Consider the following 12784-nt stretch of genomic DNA (forward strand, 5'->3'; position numbering starts at 1 on the left):
TCACTGTTGTGGCCTCTCCCGTTGCGGAGCACAGTCTCCGGACGCACAGGCTCTGCGGCCATGGCTCACGGGCCCAGCCGCTCTGCGGCATGTGGGATCTTCCCAGACCGGGGCACGAACCCGTGTTCCCTGCATCAGCAGACGGACTCTCAACCACTGTGCCACCAGGGAAGCCCTATTAAAAGAATTTTGTAAGGACTGAAATAAATGGAAATCCGAAGGTGCAGTGGCTGGTGAATATGGCTCATGAATCAGAACTTCCCAGCCAAGCTGTAACAGTTTTTGCCTGGTCCTCAAAGAAACATGTGATCTTAATTTATGACAAAGGAGGCAAGAACAATGGAGAAAAAACAGCCTCTTTAATAAGTGGTGCTGGGAAATCTGGACAGCTACATGTAAAAATGAAATTAGAACACTACCTAACACCATACAAAAATAAACTGCAAATAGATTAAAGACCTAAATGTAAAACCAGACACTATAAAGTTCTTAGAGGAAAACATAGGAAGAACACTCTGTGACATAAATCACAGCAAGATCTTTTAGACCAGCCTCCTAGAGTAGTGAAAATAAAAACAAAAATGGGACCTAATGAAACTTAAAAGCTTTTACACAGCAAAGGAAACTATAAACAAGACAAGAAGACAACCCTCAGAATGGGAGAAAATATTTGCAAATGAAACAACAGACAAAGGATTAATCTCCAAAATATACAAACAGCTCATGGAGCTCAATATCAAAAAAACAAACAGCCCAATTAAAAAATGGACAGAAGACCTAAATAGACATTTCACCAAAGAAGACATACAGATGCCAAGAGGCACATGAAAAGATGCTCAACATCGCTAATTATTAGAGAAATGCAACTCAAAACTCCAATGAGGTATCACCCCACACCAGTCAAAATGGCCATTATCAAAACAATCTAGAAACAATAAATGCTGGAAAGGGTGTGATGAAAAGGGAACCCTCCTGCACTGTAAATTGATACAACCACTATGGAGAACAGTATGGTGGTTCCTTAAAAAACTAAAAATAGAACTACCATATGACCCAGCAATCCCACTACTGGGCATATACCCTGAGATAACCATAATTCAAAAAGAGACATGTACCACAATGTGGTACATTGCAGCACTATTTACAATAGCCAGGACATGGAAGCAACCTAAATGTCCATCGACAGATGAATGGATAAAGAAGATGTGACACATATATACAATGGAATGTTACCCAGCCATAAAAAGAAATGAAATTGAGTTATTTGTAGTGAGGTGGATGGACCTAGAGTCTGTCATACAGACTAAAGTAAGTCAGAAAGACAAAAACAAATATCGTATATTAATGCATATATATGGAATCTAAAAAAAAAATAAGTGGTACTGATGAACCTAGTGGCAGGGCAGGGATAAAGACGTAGACATAGAGAAGACTTGAGGACATGGGGGCGGGGGAGGGGGAAGCTGGGGCGAAGTGAGAGTAGCATCGACATATATACACTACTAAATGTAAAATAGATAGCTAGTGGGGCAGCAGCATAGCACAGGGAGATCAGCTCAGTGCTTTGTGACCACCTAGAGGGGTGGGATGGGGAGGGTGGGAGGGAGGCTCAAGAGGGAGGGGATATGGGGATATATGTATGCATATGGCTGATTCACTTTGTTGTACAACAGAAACTAACACAGTATTGTGAAGCAATTATACTCCAATAAAAGTGTATAAAAAGAAAAGAAAAAGAAAGAAATGTGGTGTTGCAGTATCCTCATGGAAGGTTATGCATTTTCTGTTGACTAATTCCGGACACTTTTTGTCGAGTGCTGTTTTCAGTTGGTCTAATTGGGAGCAGTACTTGTTGGAATTAATTCATTTGGTTTTCCGGAAGGAGCTCATAATAGAGGACTCCCTTCCAATCCCACCATATACACAGCATCACTTTCTTTGGATGAAGACCGGCCTTTGGTGTGGTCGGTGGTGGCTCATTTCACTTGCCCTACAATCTCTTCTGTTCCACATTATTTAAAGAAAAATTTTTAAATTAATTATGGCTGCACCAGGTCTTAGTTGCAGCATGCGGGATCTTCATTGTGACATGTGGGATCTAGTTCCCTGCTCAGGGATTGAACCTGGGCCCCCTACCTTGGGAGCACGAAGTCTTAACCACTGGACCACAAGGGAAGTCCCCTGTTCCACGTTATTGTACAGTATCCACTTTTCATCGCCTGTTACAATTTGTTTTAAAAACGGAATGTTTTCATTACATTTAAATAGAGAATCACATGCAAAAATATGGTCAAGAAGGTTTTCTTCGCTTAACTTATGTGGAACCCAAACATCAAAGCGATGAACATAACCAAGCTGGTGCAAATGATTTTCAGTGCTTGTTTTGGATATTTTGAGTATGTTGGCTATCTCCTGAGTGTTATAACGTTGATTGTTCTCAATTAATGTCTTGATCTGATTGCCATCAACTTCAGCTGGTCTACCCGACTGTGGAGAACAGTCCAGCAAGAAATCTCCAGCATGAAACTTCGCAAACCACTTTTGACACATTCGGTCAGTCATAGCACCTTCTCCACACACTGCACAAATCTTTTTTTGCATTTCAGTTGCATTTTTACCTTTCTTGAAATAATAAAGCATAATATGCTGAAAATGTTGCTGTTTTCTTCCATCTTCAATATGAAAATGGCTACACAAAAATTCACCAATTTTGATAAGCTTTTTTAAAAAATGCATGCTGATATGACAGCTGTCACAATACGATCTCACAAAATTGTTTCAAATGAAGTTAAAGATAACTAAGTACCACTAGAGTCATCTGATGCAAAAAACCGAACGAACTTTTTGGCCAGCCCAACATATACAAAGAAAAGTGTTTCCTTTCCAGCTCTACCCTCAATTCCCCATTCCTTTTCCCAGAAGCAAGAATGGCTATCAGTTTCTTGTCTGCCTTTCCTAGGTAACTAAACACGTATATATGTATCTATATGTGCATAAATATATTTCCTCAATTTTTCCTTACCCCAATACTACATATTATACACACTGCTCTGCACCTGAGTCCTTTTCAATTAATATATCTTGGAGACTTTGAACAAGTCTAAAAGCAGGATGGTATGCAAGATGAAGAGAGATTAAAAACTGTCCTACCATGGCTGGGCTCTAAATCATTTCCATCTCTTTGCCAGTGTAGGCAGATGGCCCAACCATGGGAATTATGGACACTTTTCTGGCCCTTGACATGCATTGGCTGTTTCTTTCCAAACAAAGGGAAAAGTTTGCTCAGTATTCTTACTGAAGTTCGGCAGGTTGTGATACCTGAGATTCCTGACTCAGCCAGATGGACCCTGTTTCCCCAGCAGTGTGTGTAGCATTCGCCCGAAGTCCCTAAGCCTGGGTAGAATTACTGGCCTGTGCAGAGGCCTCTTTGAAAGCCAAGGCTGCTTTTATATCAATGGGAGATCCCCGGGGCCTCCCCAAACAGGAAGTAGTTGTGCAGACTACTCATTTCAGACCCAAAGTGCATGTGACCCAACCATTTTTTAAAAATTTCTTAGATAAGCTTCACTGATTCTATCCTGAAATTCTTCAGAAGGCTCATTATACTTTCCTCAGAACTGGGTTGACAGCAGAGAAGGGAGTTCAGTGAGAAGACCACCTTAGGGAAATGCTGACTAAGCTCAGGGCCAATGCTTACTGAAATTTACCTCACAACCTCTCTGGAAAGCCATGGTCTTGTTTGCTCTCATAAACAAGGCCTGTCTCCCTGCCCCTGGATTTCCATTTTGTGTCCCACCAAAGATCAGACTGGAAGATCCTGGCCAGTTTGGGTGGTGCAGACCTATCACCCTACTATTTCTTTGTGCCCTCCATAAAGCCCTAAATTTTCTGACCAACCAGGATGAACTCTTTTCAAGGTCCAGAGAGCTCTGAGGAATTTGCCCATTCTCTTCCTCCCCAGCTGCCCAGGTTACTGGCATATGCTCAGAAAGGAGCTAGTGGAATGGATAACCTAGCACTGCTAGAGTAGTTGGTCCGGGACAAGGGTGAGGGAGAGGAATCAACCACTTTGGACTCAGGATAGAGAGGAAAGCAGGGCCACCAAGGGAGCTGTAGTTATTCCTTCCATGTTGCTATTTGGCTGTAGTTTCTCTCTTCCATACCATCAGTGAGCCCCAGTGAAACCACAGGTTGTTCTGGTTATTTGTATTTTTGCTCTCAGATTCATTCTCTACCCTACCTCTGCCCTATTCTGCAATGCAGGGAAATGCATTTCCCAGGCTCCCATATTATGCGAAGTGAAAAAGAAATTCCCTACAATATCTCACAAGGCACTCTACCTCCCCCTAGCTCATTCTGATCCAGCTACACTGGTCTTCTTGCTAGTTCTGGAATATAATAGCTAGCTCCTGCTGTAGGACCTTTGCACTTGCTGCCCCTCAGCCTAGAAGCTTGTTCCCCAGATTTCTACATGGCCAGTGCCCTAACTTCTTTCAGGTTTTAACTCAAAGTTACTTTCTCAGGGGCCCTTTCTTGGCCACACTATCTCGGATTTCACACACACATACCAGACATTTAATATACTGCTGCCCCCTTTATTTCTCCTTAGTATTTATTATCATCAAACTTATCATAGGGCTTCCCTGGTGGCGCAAGGGTTGAGAGTCCGCCTGCGGATGCAGGAGACACGGGTTCGTGCCCCGGTCCGGCAACATTCCATAATCCGCAGAGCGGCTAGGCCTGTGAGCCATGGCCGCTGAGCCTGCGCGTCCGGAGCCTGTGCTGCTCAACGGGAGAGGCCACAACAGTGAGAGGCCCGTGTACCGCAAAACAAACAAACAAACAAAATATCTTATTATATACTTTATCTTGTTATCATTTGCCTCACCAACTCGAATGTAAACTACATGTGGGCAGGGATTTGGTTCTGTCTTTTTTTGTAGTTAGTGAATCCCTGGAGGTTAGAACAGTACCTGGAACTTAGTAGGTACTCTATAAATATTTGTTTAATAAAATGTATGATGGCATTGTTTGTCATATCTTGCAGTGGGTAACAACCTAGCATCTACCATGGGGGAAAGAAAAGTAAAATGGGTGGGTGCCCACTATGAAATTATTTACAGCAGTCAGAAGCAAAGGACCAAATGTACACACAGAAACTTGGGTAGAACCCAAAGTCACAATGCTGAGCGAAGAACATACACAAAATTAGGAAACAATTACACACAAAACAACTACACAGTCTACAAGGATACATACAAATTCAAAATACATATCAAACACATTAGAGAGGGGGTGAAAGTAGGGAATAGGGATAAAAGAAAGTAATAAATTAAGACAAAAATAAATAAAGCAAGAGAAGAGTCTTGCACCCATCCATGTGGATCAAGGGCAATGAATTGAGATTAACACTGTACCTGAGGTCCATCCCAAAATTATTTAATGTTGTGAATACATATTTTAGTTTCATACAAAAATTTTAATAAGAAACTTAAAAATATGTATTTGTATGAGTATCCAGAACAGACTTCAAATAAATGTTTATTTATTTTTTTCTGAGAAATATTAAAACAAATTTTAACAGCTGTATTAGGGAATAACTGACATACAGTAAATTGGACATATTCAAAATGTACAGGTTAAGTTTTGGTAAATGTATCACCCTATGAAATCATCCTCACAATGGGGAGCCAACTTGCCCATTAGGCATGGTAGGCATACGCCTACAAAAATATTTCAACTTATTTTAAATCCAAAATGCCTTAATTTTATAAAAAAATCATGTAAATTCAAAATAATGAAATTTTACAAATGATTTTATATAATATCAATACCTTCATCTTTATACCAATGCAGCTGTAAAATATCTTATATTAATAAATTATATATTTAAGTCATATATATAATAGTATATTATATTCATTTATATATTATATATAAATGAACTATATTAATACATATAAATTTTAAATTAAAGAAAAGATTTTTAACATTTAAACATTATTTTTTATGAAGAGTCCCAGGAAGGTCAAAGTGTCTAGGGCCAATGAAAGTCATAATGCAGCCCTGTCACAATTAAGATAGTGAACATATCCATTGTCCCCCCAATTTTCCCTTCCTAATCCTTATTGCCTGCCATTCTCCTTCCACTTACCAAGCAATCACTGATCTGCTTTCTGTCATTATAGTTTTCATTTTCTACAATTTTATATAAGTGGAGTCATATAACACTTTTTGACTGGGCTTCTTTCACCCAGCATAATAGTAATAATAATTTTTTTTTTTTTTTTTTTGCTGAGCAGCATTCCACTGTATGGATGTAACCATAATTTATCTTCACCTGTTGGGTGATGTTTGGGTTGTTTCCAGCTTTGGGCTGTTACAAATAAAGCTACTATGAGTATTTGTGTACAAGTCTTTCTATGAGCATACACTTAATTTTCTCTTGGAAATACCTAGGATTAGAATGGCTGAGTCTATAGTAGTAGTTTAACTTGCAAAGAAACTGTTAAACTGTTTTCTAAAGTGGATGTAACATTTTACATCCCCCCCACCCCCCATCAGTGTATGAGTGTTCCAGTTCTTCCACATCCTGGACACCTGGTATGATAGGCATTCTAGTACATGTGTATATCTCGTGTTTTAATTTTGCATTTCCCTAATGATTAATGATGTAGAACATCTTTAGATATGATTATTTGCTATCCGTCTATCTTCTTTGCAGAAGTGTCTGTGCAAACTGTGTGTGTGTGTGTGTGTGTGTGTGTGAAAATAACTTAATTAAAAGAAAATATACATTGTTTCCACCTGATCAGAACCAAGGGCTTAGGGCCTTAGGATTCCCTGTGGGGACAGACTCAGAGGAGGGAGGGAGAAAGAATCTCCATGACTGGGAACTTAGAACTGAATGCATGGGGACAGCTTAAATCGAAAAAAGAAATAGGCAGGTTTGTTGGGGGTGGAGAGCAGACCGACTTGTAACACTGGCTCTGGAACTATGTTCCATTCATTTATCTGGACTGCAGGATAAAGATACCCGCCCTTCAGCTTAAAGCAAGATAATGTCAGGCACACAGCTGGGTCTTGTTACAGGTTTGCAAATTCTCTGGAGGAGACAGACCCTTGCAGGCCCAGCTGAAGAAGAAGGAGCCTGAGCAGAGTTTGAATAAGGGACCAGCCTGAGTTTCAGGACACCGCCCTGAACCAGAACTTGGTTCTGGGGATCCGGATCGGAACCGATGACTTCATTCGAGTGGCCAAAAAGGCTTTACCTTTCTGGTGTCAGAAAAGATAAGAGGAAAAACTGGAGGACCGCCGCGGGGATCAGTGCTCAACCAACAGAAAGAAAATATACGATTTGTTTCCGCCCGGTTTCGAACCGGGGACCTTTCGCGTGTGAGGCGAACGTGATAACCACTACACTACGGAAACAGTCGACAGTTTGTCTTTCATAAACTAGTCTTGAAATGTAGCAGCTCGTCACTGTGTCCCGGCCGGTGAGAGAAGTGCCGGGGCGGGTCGACCGCAGCCTAAGCTCACCCAGAGGCCTGGAAAGTGGCAGGCAAGGCCCGGATGCGCGCCCGGTATCATGGTTACAGCACCAGGTGAGCTCGATGGTGCCTCATCAGGAAACTTCCAGCACAAGTGGAGCTCCAGCCAGTGTCGTTGCTGTTGAAAGCCTGAGTCTGTGGGCCAAAGCTCCAGACTTCCTCAAATGCTCGTCGTGCAGTTTTCCGGATCCTGCAGGTCCCGGAGGAACGCTTGGCGGGGAGCCGGACCACCCTGGGGTCAGGTCAGCCTCTGGCACTTAGCGCGTGTCCCCTGTTCCGAGACTGGAGAAAAATGGTGCAGTAACTACAGGTAGGAAGAGACTCAGGTGACAGACTCGGCCAAGATAAGGAAAACCAGCTCATATGTGAAACAAATATACACCTTAAGTTTGCCCAGAACTTACTTTAGAAAGCAATTGTAATGGAAAAACTGTTTTCTCCTTGTTACGTCTTTCTTCCCTTTACTACTCACACCAGCACTTCACTTCTGGTCACCAAGTGTGTGGAGGTTTTTGCCCCACACCAAGCAATTCTCCGTCTCTGACACCACCTAGATGTTCCACAGTTTAACTCAGTTCTGACACTTATCAACTTGGAGATTAGATTAAAGGCTCAGTCCTACAAGAGTGCCCCCCCCCTTCATATGCCAGTCTCAAGCCCAAGTTATCACCTGAACTTCTTTTTTTTTTTGAATTTTATTTTATTTACAGCAGGTTCTTATTATCTATTTTACACATATTAATATATGTCAATGCCAATCTCCCAATTCATCACACACACACCGCCCCCCGCTCCCGCCACTTGGTCTCCATACATTTGTTCTCTACATGTGTCTTTATTTCTGCCTTGCAAACTGGTTCATCTGTACCATATTTCTAGATTTCACACATATGCGTGAACACACGATATTTGTTTTTCTCTTTCTTTTTTTATTTTTACATCTTTATTGGAGTATAATTGCTTTACCATGGTGTGTTAGTTTCTGCTTTATAACAAACTGAATCAGTTATACATATACATATGTTCCCATATCTCTTCCCTCTTGCGTCTCTCTCCCTCCCACCCTCCCTATCCCACCCCTCTAGGTGGTCACAAAGCACTGAGCTGATCTCCCTGTGCTATGCGGCTGCTTCCCACTAGCTATCTACCTTACGTTTGGTAGTGTCTATATGTCCATGCCACTCTCCCGCTTTGTCACAGCTTACCCTTCCCCCTCCCCATATCCTCAAGTCCATTCTCTAGTAGGTCTGTGTCTTTATTCCTGTCTTACCCCTAGGTTCTTCATGACATTTTTTTTTCTTAAATTCCATATATATGTGTTAGCATACGGTATTTGTCTTTCTCTTTCTGACTTACTTCACTCTGTATGACAGATTCTAGGTCCATCCACCTCATTACAAATAGCTCAATTTCGTTTCTTTTTATGGCTGAGTAATATTCCACTGTATATATGTGCCACATCTTCTTTATCCATTCATCCGATGATGGACACTTAGGTTGTTTCCATCTCCGGGCTATTGTAAATAGAGCTGCAATGAACATTTTGGTACATGACTCTTTTTGAATTATGGTTTTCTCTGGGTATATGCCCAGTAGTGGGGTTGCTGGGTCATATGGTAATTCTATTTTTAGTTTTTTAAGGAACCTTCATACTGTTCTCCATAGTGGCTGTATCAAGTTACTTTTCCACCAACAGTGCAGGAGGGTTCCCTTTTCTCCACACCCTCTCCAGCATTTGTTATTTGTAGATTTTCTGATGATGCCCATTCTAACTGGTGTGAGGTGATACCTCATTGTAGTTTGATTTGCATTTCTTTAATAATTGAGCAGCTTTTCATGTGCCTCTTGGCCATCTGTATGTCTTCTTTGGACAAATGTCTATTTAGGTCTTCTGCCCATTTTTTGATTGGGTTGCTTGTTTTTTAATATTGAGCTGCATGAGCTGTTTATATATTTTGGAGATTAATCCTTTGTCCATTGATTTGTTTGCAAATATTTTCTCCCATCCTGAGGGTTGTCTTTTTATCTTGTTTATAGTTTCCTTTGCTGTGCAAAAGCGTTTAAGTTTCATTAGGTCCCACTTGTTTATTTTTATTTTTATTTTTTCATTTTTTTATTTTTACTCTAGGAGGCTGGTCCAAAAAAAATCTTGCTGTGATTTATGTCAAAGAGTGTTCTTCCTATGTTTTCCTCTAAGAGTTTAATAGTGTCCGGTCTTACATTTAGGTCTCAAATCCATTTTGAGTTTATTTTTGTGTATGGTGTTAGGGAGTGTTCTAATTTCATTCTTTTCCATGTAGCTGTCCAGTTTTCCCAGCACCACTTATTGAAGAGACTGTCTTTTCTCGATTGTATATCCTTGCCTCCTTTGTCATAGATTAGTTGACCATAAGTGTGTGGGTTTATCTCTGGGCTTTCTATCCTGTTCCATTGATCTATATTTCTGTTTTTGTGCCAGTACTATATTGTCTTGATTACTGTAACATTGTAGTATAGTCTGAAGTCAGGGCGTCTGATTTCTCCAGCTCCATTTTTTTTCCCTCAAGATTGTTTTGGTTATTCGGGGTCTTTTTTGTCTCCATACAAATTTTAAGACTTTTTGTTCTAGTTCTGTAAACAATGCCATTGGTAATTTGATACAGATTGTATTGAATCTGTAGATTGCTTTGGATAGTACAGTCATTTTCACAATATTGATTCTTCTAATCCAAGAACGTGGTATATCTTTCCATCAGTTTGTGTCATCTTTGATTTCTTTCATCAGTGTCATAGTTTTCTGAGTACAGGTCTTTTACCTCCTTAGGTAGGTTTATTCCTAGCTATTTTATTCTTTTTTTTTTTGCAATGGTGAATGGGATTGTTTCCTTGATTTCTCTTTCTGATCTTCTGTTGTTAGTGTATAGGAATGCAAGAGATTTCTGTGCATTAATCTTGTATCCTGCAACTTTACCAGATTCATTGATTAGCTCTAGTAGTTTTCTGGTGGCATCTTTAGGATTATCTATGTATAGTATCATGTCACCTGCAAAGAGTGACAGTTTTACTTCTTCTTTTCCGATTTGTATTCCTTTTATTTCTTTTTCTTCTCTGACTGCCGTGGCTAGGACTTGCAAAACTATGTTCAATAATAGTGGTGAGAGTGGACATCCTTGTCTTCTTCCTGATCTTAGAGGAAATGCTTTCAGTTTTCACCCTTGAGAATGATGTTTGCTGTGGGTTTGTCATATATGGCCTTTATTATGTTGAGGTAGGTTCCCTCTATGCCCACTTTCTGGAGAGTTTTTATCATAAATGGGTATTGAATTTTGTCAAAAGCTTTCTCTGCATCTATTGAGATGATCATATGCTTTTTATTCTTCAATTTGTTAATATGGTGTATCACATTGGTTGATTTGCATATATTGAAGAATCTTTGCATCCCTGGGATAAATCCCACTTGATCATGGTGTATGATCCTTTTAACGTGTTGTTGGATTCTGTTTGCTAGTATTTTGTTGAGGATTTTTGCATCTATATTCATCAGTGATATGGGTCTGTAATTTTCTTTTTCTGTATCTTTGTCTGGTTTTGATATCAGGATGATAGCCTTGTAGAATGAGTTTGGGAGTGTTCCTTCCCTGCAATTTTTTGGCAGAGTTTGAGAAGCTGGTTTTGGTATCAGGGTGATAGCCTTGTAGAATGAGTTTGGGAGTGTTCCTTCCCTGCAATTTTTTGGAAGAGTTTGAGAAGGATGGGTGTTAGCTCTTCTCTAAATGTTGATAGAATTCACCTGTGAAGCCATCTGGTCCTGGATTTTTGTTTGTTGGAAGATTTTTAATCACAGTTTCAACTTCATTACTTGTGATTGGTCTGTTCGTATTTTCTGTTTCTTCCTGGTTCAGTCTTGGAAGATTATACCTTTCTAAGAATTTGTCCATTTCTTCCAGGTTGTCCATTTTATTGGCATAGATTTGATGGTAGTAGTCTCTTAGGCTGCTTTGTATTTCTGCAGTGTCCGTTGTAACTTCTCCTTTTTCATTTCTAATTTTATTGATTTGAGTCCTCTCCCTCTTTTTCCTGATGAGTCTGGCTAAAGGTTTATCAATTTTGTTTATCTTCTCAAAGAACCAGCTTTTAGTTTTATTGATCTTTGCTATTGTTTTATTTGTTTCTGTTTCATTTATTTCTGCTCTGATCTTTATGATTTCTTTCCTTCTACTAATTTTGAGTTTATTTGCTCTTCTTTCTCTAGTTTCTTTAGGTTTAAGGTTAGATTGTTTATTTGAGATTTTTCTTGTTTCTTGAGGTAGGCTCATACTGCTATAAACGTCCCTCTTAGAACTGCTTTTGCTGCTTCCCATAGATTTTGGATCGTCATGTTTTCATTGTCATTTGTCTCTAGGTATTTTTTGATTTCGTCTTTGATTTCTTCAATGATCTCTTGGTTAGTTAGTAACATATTCTTTCGCCTCCATGTGTTTGTGTTTTTTATGTTTTTTTCCCTGTAATTTATTTCTAATCTCATGGCATTGAGCCAGAAAATATGCCTGATATGATTTCAAATTTCTTAAATTTACCAAGACTTAATCTGTGACCCAAGATTTGATCTATCCAGGAGACTGTTCCATGAGCACTTGAGAAGAAAGTGTAATCCGCGGTTTTCAGATGGAGTATCCTATAAATATCAATTAAATCTATCTGGTCTATTGTGTCATTTAAAGCTTGCGTTTCCTTATTAATTTTCTGTCTGGATGATCTGTCCATTGGTGTAAGTGAGGTGTTAAAGTCTCCCACTATTATTGTGTTACTGTTGATTTCTTCTTTTATAGCTGTTAGCATTTGCCTTATGTATTGAGGTGTTCTTATGTTGGGTGCATATATATTTATAATTGTTATATCTTCTTCTTGGATTGATCCCTTGATCATTATGTAGTGTCCTTCCTTGTCTCTTGTAACATTCTTTATTTTAAAGTCTATTTTATCTGCTATGAGTATTGATACTCCAGCTTTCTTTTGATTTCCATTTGCATGGAATATCTTTTTCCATCCCCTCACTTTCAGTCTGTATGTGTCCCTAAGTCTGAAGTGGGTCTCTTGTAGACAGCATATATATGGGTCTTGTTTTTGTATACATTCAGTGAGCCTGTGTCTTTTGGCTGGAGCATTTAATCCATTCACATTTAAGGTATTGTCAATATGTATGTTCCTATTACCATTTTCTTAATTGTTTTGCATTTGTTTTTGTAGGTCCTTTT

At 39.6% G+C, this 12784-nt stretch overlaps 1 non-coding gene across 1 annotated transcript; it reads right to left on the minus strand.

The window, feature by feature from the left end:
* Positions 1-7358: 7358 nt before the first annotated feature.
* TRNAV-CAC (transfer RNA valine (anticodon CAC)) lies at positions 7359-7431 on the minus strand. Its single transcript has one exon. It is a non-coding gene; the product is annotated as a tRNA-Val (tRNA).
* Between the last annotated feature and the right edge of the window lie 5353 nt (positions 7432-12784).

The sequence above is a fragment of the Mesoplodon densirostris genome, chromosome 2, assembly GCF_025265405.1.
Source record: "Mesoplodon densirostris isolate mMesDen1 chromosome 2, mMesDen1 primary haplotype, whole genome shotgun sequence".
Classification (NCBI taxonomy): Eukaryota; Metazoa; Chordata; class Mammalia; order Artiodactyla; family Ziphiidae; genus Mesoplodon; species Mesoplodon densirostris.